The 7,113-nt window shown below is 48.3% G+C and overlaps 1 protein-coding gene across 3 annotated transcripts in view; it reads left to right on the top strand.

Annotated features, from left to right (window-relative positions):
* The window catches only part of LOC146206090 (oxysterol-binding protein-related protein 6-like), a 79,674-nt gene that overhangs the window by 19,257 nt on the left and 53,304 nt on the right, over positions 1-7,113 (top strand). For 2 of the 3 annotated variants that reach the window (XM_084590740.1, XM_084590742.1), the window contains exon 2: positions 6,096-6,180. The gene's annotated coding sequence lies outside the window, so the exon portion shown is untranslated. Of the gene's footprint in view, positions 1-6,095; positions 6,208-7,113 lie in introns of all 3 variants that reach the window. The other variant, XM_084590741.1, reaches the window with a different exon arrangement.

The following is a 7,113-nucleotide window of genomic DNA, read 5'->3' as shown; positions in this document are numbered from 1 at the left end:
TGTAGTCGGCGTCGTGGTACCAAAGATCCTTCCCCACTTTTTGCGATTCCGACGGCGCTCCTAAGTGGAGAGAGAATTCGCGACCGCAGCAGCTTCGGAGCCAGGAAACAGCCGCGGAGAGGACGTTGAAGTGGAAAGGGCGTGTGAGGAAATGAAATTCGGCTATGTTGAAAGGAAAGGAAAACCGCAGTGACTATATATCTCACTTCTCGGTGGACACCTGAACTTTAACCGCGCCGTGAAGGAAGGAGAGACGATGGGAGGAAACGGAGAAAGAGAAGACGCAATGTAGAGCTGCGGAATAACTTCTAACACCAGGGGATAACCTGTAACGTCCATGGACATCGCACATCACACGGACGCTTTTTACGCTTCGCCTCCATTTAAACGCGGACACTGCGGTCGTGTCGAACCCGGGAACTCAGGTTCAGTAGCCGAGCGTTCTAACCACTGAGCCACCATGGCGGGTAGTGCGTGGAAGGTATACAGAGAACATAAGCCGTCGGCACAGAGACTCTTAGCGGGCAGCGTGTGCGCAGAGTGCAAAAGCATTAGAACGGGGCGGAGCATCGTATACACGGCTCAGTTCGCGCCAGCGCTCGCGCGATAGCACAACTGCAAGGCTAGCGCTGCAGCGCAGCGGTTGGTGGTGGTAAAGACATTTAATAACTTCAAATAAGTGTGTACAGGAAGCATGATTGGATCAATCCTTAACGAGATGGTCCTCACAAGCACTAGGGGTCCCTAGTACGAGATCCCAGTGGCATCGGCCGCTGCCCGGGCGGCGTATTGCCATACCATATCCCATAGGCGCACTGGAACAGACGACGCTTTCAGCGAGTTAAACGGCGATTGTTGCTGAAAGATCTCTGTGAACGCAACCTAAAGGTAACATACACTCACTGTAAAGGGCGATTGTTGCTGAAAGATGTCAGTGAACGCAACCTAAAGGTAACATACACTCACTGAGGCATGAAATGATTGTGGGAAAGGTAATTGCTTAGTGTAACTGTTGTCATACCGATTGTTACTTAAAGGTGTCTATAAACGCAACCTAAAGGTAACCTACGCTCACTGAAGGCAGAATATAATTACAGTGAAGACAATTGAAAAAAAAAAAAACATTCAGAAAAAACAATAAAACACAGGAGTCGAACGCACATTTAAGTGGCATCAGTGAAGAGATGCGTGGTGTTAATCCATTCAGCCACCAAAACGACGGGAACGGTGGGCTTCAAATATGTTCTTATTTGCTTAGACAATATATCCACTATTTGTCGCTTGGTGGCGCTGCTCAGAGGAATCACGCGCCAGAGCGTCGTCTGCTTGAGTGCTCCTACGGGATATGGTTTGCTAATAAGCGCCCGGGCGTGCCTACCAGTCCTCCAGTCCTCCAGTCCTCCCTGGTGGGGTTGGGGTTAGGGGGGATAGCAGGACGGCGGCGCGCGCGTCACACACGTGCCGAATGCAATACCAGCAGAAAGAACGTTACTACATGTCGAAAACTTCACTCAAAAAGATTTCATGCGTGATACTATAAAGCTACACTAAAGCATGTCGTCTGCCGAATTTTGATTGAGTTTAGCGTTTACGGCCGCATCAGAGGAAGCACACCACCATCCAGTCACAGAAATCACAAGTTAGTGGGCCCCACCGTCCACGATAGTCATCGCCCCTCGCCGCATGCACCGGCTAACCACTGGCCGTGGTATGCAGCCAATGCTGAGTCGCAGTAGGCAATTAGCCAATGGTGCGGTCGTTTCCCACGTACGCTTGAAAGCCGCCGCTCTGTCACCAAACAGCAGCCGTGCACTGACAGAGGACCAAATGAACGCGCAATGGAAAACTGATAGTAGATTCGTACAGGTCTCCCCTCTTGTATTATCATCTCGCTCTTGGTCTGCCCTGGGCCCGCTCAGCCCTTCTGTAACAAAGCCCGCAACGAATTTTCATGAAACGAGGCACATCCTGCAAACACAGACAAAAAAAAAAATATCCTGGAACGCAGTGACTGTTGCGGCACTTTCCAAAGAATATGGCCACCTCTGACATAGGATGGGAAGTCTAAATGAAATAAATGAATTTCCACGCTGATGCTTGTGGGACTATTTTTCAAAGGTATTCTGCTGTAGGATGGTACGCGGCCACTTCACCCATATACCGTGAGTTCGGGCCAAAGAAAGTCGAGGGCACAGTCAGCATGCACTGCGCGCCTGCGCTTACGCTCCGAAGGAAGCAAGAGCTCAAGTTATAAGCACAAATGTTTAATGCACACAAAGCTGTATTACAAACACTGCACTGATCCCCCAGACCTCAGTACAAACCCATAGCAGCAACAACACCCGATAGCGGGCCGCGGCGCAGCGCGCACGATGCAAAGGCCACTCACGCGTCCGCAATGGAGCTAAGGACGCTCTCAGGCCGCACGGCTAACCAGAGGGTCAAAAGAGCGCGCGACACATGACAAGGGAGGATGAGGGATGCGCGGAGCACATCTCAACGACACAGGTAGCACGTCGATGGCTCAACGCGCGTCGCCACCGGCACTGGCCGGCGGTGACGGAGAACCGTGCCAAACCAGGCCCTCCCAACTCAAAGGCGTCGGCGCCTCACAGGTGGGCGCCAGACTCCTTTCGGGCCTGGTCTCAAGCAAGCATGCAAGGTGCGCGCGCGTTCACAACCCGCGGCGCCCTGACCGAAGCCGGGGATTCCAGAGGGAAAACAGTACGCACCTGCTCCTACCCGAGTCGTTGGCGGCCACCCCGTTCGCTTCCCGCGGGTGGCCTCGCTTCGAGCCCATTACGTCAACAAGAGGTGGCCCAATCGGGACGCGAGACCAACATGGGGAGAACGGAACGGATGCTGTGGCAACAGTAGCTCGGAGTCATCTATTCTTCCCCTTTCCCCTGCACAGCCCCGTTGCGGTGGTCCCTAACTGGTACTAGGAGACAGGGCTGTGCACCTCAATTTTTCACATTCCCTAAAGGCAAAGTATAGCTAGCAAAACAGCAGCACCGGCTGCATGTTCCGCGTCGCTCCGATAACGCAATCCCCACGAGCTGGGTGCAATGAATAGAATTAAAAAATGTGTTCTCTGGCGTGTGGAATCGCCGTGTGCATTTAGGTGACGAAACTCCAAGGACCTCACCACGCAACAAAATTTTCACGAGTCTGCAAAAGGGTATTGGTTATAATAAATATATTTATAAACAGCTGTAAGAGTATAATAACAAATACTACTTTATTTCTGTGGTTTTCACACAAGCCAGTGTCAACTGCGGTCGTATTCCTTTGAGCAGGTGAGAGAGAGAACACTAACAGTTCATTGAACGAATGAACGGTAGTATACACAATCCCTAATTTCAATGAATGTACCTGCACCGCGTTTTCGTGGCTGTAGCCGCGTGAAGATTAGCCAAGAAATTTAGTTGCAAGCATGGTATTATAATCAGTGCACCCCCATAGTGCATTGCCTCGAGTGCGTCATTTCGACTGTCTTCGTTGTATAGTAACGGATTTTAACGGAGTAACGGAGTTTCGGATTTCCACTTAGGAGGCATTTAACGCTCACCAAACGCTCAGCACTCGGAGGCGATTGCGCATTTGGCGTTTGGCGGCTGCGGTCAAGCTTCAGATTTGTGATTTCGTGTATATCTTTTCTGTTTGTTCCATCTTTTGCCAAGTCGATGCTCCATTGCGAGGCACTGAAAACAACGCACAAATGTTCTGAGTACCGTTACAAATACATTTGTCTGGCAAAACTGATTTTTTTTTTTTCTTCAGGATTTTGTGTCTGTGCCACATTTAAGCCTCTCTGTTGCGCAGATTTTTGGGTTAGTTACCGTATGTATGCATACGTTGTAGGCACAACATATCACCTCAGGATTGGACCTATCTATGCATACGATGTGGACCATCCAGAGGACCATACATGTGGACCATACAATATATTCATAGTATGAATATATTGTCTCGGATATATTGCGCAAAGGAAGAACGGCTATAGTGCCGTCTAGCCTTCGGCGGTGCCGAGTTTGTGCCGCTGGGTACCCGCCGGCTTTCCAATGGTACATCAATTAGCTTTCCCATAGCCTGGTACATCGTTCTTCTGGAGGGAAATGTTTAGAAAAATGCCGTCCTTGACGCCTTCGTGTGCACTCTAAACACGTTAGTCACGGCTTACGCTCTGTCCGAGCTGACATTTTAAACCATATAGGTACTCTCCCTACGTCTTGAACGTGCACGCTTCAATACTGCGCATCTTTACTGCAAGCGCTAAAAAAGTGCGGAGCTGCTCACACAGTCAGCCACGAGGCCTTTAGACATCGTTCATAATAGATTTTGTTCTTCCTCAACCCGTTTTATGCAGTTGTTTTGATACAATATTGCCACCGCCGCGTGTATATACCAGCCGCGAAAGTTAACGGAATGTATAAAGCAAACAATTGAAAGGGAAATGAGCTCGGGGCTTCATTATGACATACACGAATGAAAGATGGCTACAGTCGGCGGGCGAGGCCAAGGAAGACGTACGGGATTGTTTTCTTTTATTAAATTTTAAATGAATAGGAAAAATTAAAAAAAAAGAAAAGAAAAAGAAAACAATCTCACGTTTTCTTTTGCCTCGCCTACGGTTTGCATCTCTCATTAGTGTATACATATATACATATATTTAAAAACTGCGTCGCTGGGCGTCGCGGAAATAATGCTCACTGCTTCTAAGGCATAAAACAGACAAAGCGGTGCCATTGTAAAAAGGTCCATTCCGGGAAGCAAGCTTTACGAGCTAAAATGTGCGTATTTTTTAATTAAAATGTTTAGAACTGCCTTGACGATAATGAAAATTTGAAACCTGAACTCAACTTTTCTGTGGAGGGCCTTCATCTTCTTAAAATAACGTTGGTCACTAAAACAAAAATTTAAAAAGTTAATTGGTTAATTTTGTTACATTATTGCCTGATCACTCAACTCGATCACTTATATATGTCCATCTTGCTGTACAATCCACCTGCACATACCGCGCTGACGTATCTCGCACAGGGCTTAAATAAGGGCATGTAAAGTGCTAAAGAAAACACCCTCTATTCATAGATATATTCACACTGCATATTTTTATTCGTTTTTGCGAACGGAACAGAATTTATTCGCCATGAACGCAGGCACAACACTTGGCTTAATTAATGCGAGCATCCAGGTGAACTGCCCCCCCCCCCCCCCCCCCATAGTACGTCTAAAGCAACAATAATATTTGCTTGACCATCTGTTACTTTGCCCATGCTTTCGCAGTTACTGAATTTTAACAAAACACATGGTTTGCCTCCTGAGCCGGAAAACCCGGGCTTGGACCCGGTCGCGGCGGCCGCGTTTCGGTGGAGGCGAAGCGCAAGGCGCCCATGTAGTACTGTGCGATGTCAGGGCCAGTTAGGCAACCGCAGGCGATCGAAATTATTCGGAGCCCTCTACTTCGGCGTCCCTCATAACCTGAGTCGCGCTCTGGGACGTTAAACCCCATGCACTAAGAACTGTAAACTTTTGTGAAACACTGCACGTTCGTGATGTCCTTAATTTCACTCGCGTTTCGATTGTTTCAGCCACATATGTGCACGTAGTATACAAAGCAGTTACATTACATGACATTTAGCTGCAGCCACTAACTTCGTTTGCATGCCATGGCATTACACAGGGGACAGGGCCCGTAAACAGCTATTCCACAAGCCGCCCGTCGCACGCGCCGAGTACTGCTGACACTCGCGACGGAGTTATTTTTGAGCGTGAAATGCTTGTCGTTTTAAGCACGCTGCTAGAGCACAATGTGCTAACTGCCTGCATATTCGCATTTTGCCGGTAAATAAATTGCTAAAACCATACGCATTTCGCATACGTTGCTTTTTGACGATGCAAACACCTTGCATTGCACTTCGTTCGGAAAGGTAAACCGGGTAAACGGTGAATACTAGTCTGCATAAAACGTTACCAAATTTGTAAAGGGCGCTACAAACACAGAAGACCGGCTAAGTTTCGCTAGTTTTTCTATAGTTTCGATGCGATATCGATTCTCAAGCCGCCAACTTCTTCCAACGTTGATTTCCTTCCAGGTGGGGCTGGCGGGCGAGCCTCCCTACTTCCGGTCGAAACATTTCCGGTGCGGCGGTCAGCTCGTCGGCTTGTTCGGCTGCCAAGGTAAGGAGGAGTGACGGGTTCAATGAGGTAAATACGGGCGCATTTTGCTGTGGTTTGCGCGCGGCTCGCCTTGGGAGATGCTCATCTTGTCGTCCGCTTCGTCACCTCTGATTACTTTCGATCAAACTGAAACTGTCCAATTTTTATGAAAGTTGCGACGCTTCTTTGACGCGTACTAGGCCTAACACTGTGCTTGCCGGAGTTGTGATTTCTCAACTGCTTGTAATCTACTGCAGTTGCAGTTGTGTGATTCATTTGCTGCCGTTCTTTTCAGTTGTTTTCATCATGGTCATCATGGTGTATACCTTGTTCTGCAAATTGTTAGAGGTGACATTCTTGCATGGGGACATGGCAGGGAGTGAAATTCGAAGCATGTTCACTGCACGAGACTTTAGCTGTGTAAATTGCTTTGCAGCATCTGTTGTATTCAGTCCATTTCGGTTTGATTATGCAAAAAGCGGCAAATAATAGTTGATGCGCAGTGAGAAATAGGATGTTGGTCATTTTGATACTGGGATTATGTCATGCCGCTGAATACAAGTGCCTCTCGAGTTTCCCCGTACCGTACTACCTGTAACCTTGAGCACACCTGTGGAAAGGTGGCGGTAGCTGCTCCAGTGTGCGCGGTTGTGAACAGAACCGGATTGTGAACATACTAGTTTCTGTTCTGTCCTACGCCATTCATAACGTAACCTAGGCAAATGTTATTGGCAAGATCCGAGATTATCGTGCTCCGAAGTACGATGTGACATTGCATCGTGCTTGGGGGAGGGATGATGGTACTCAAGTGGTAGCTGTAATACCCAATCTAATGAAACCGCGCAGTTTAATCCGCGGATGCTTTTAGCTGAGATATCAGTGTGTGTTACCGTTCAATTTGCTATGTCGGTTGGCTGTCAATCTACCTGCACCCTCATCATCGTATGCTCTGCT

Source organism: Amblyomma maculatum, chromosome 1, assembly GCF_055883805.1.
Source record: "Amblyomma maculatum isolate TAMU_Amacu chromosome 1, ASM5588380v1, whole genome shotgun sequence".
NCBI lineage: Eukaryota > Metazoa > Arthropoda > Arachnida > Ixodida > Ixodidae > Amblyomma > Amblyomma maculatum.
Note: the sequence above shows the minus strand (reverse complement) of the source record. Positions and strands in the feature narration are given on the sequence as shown.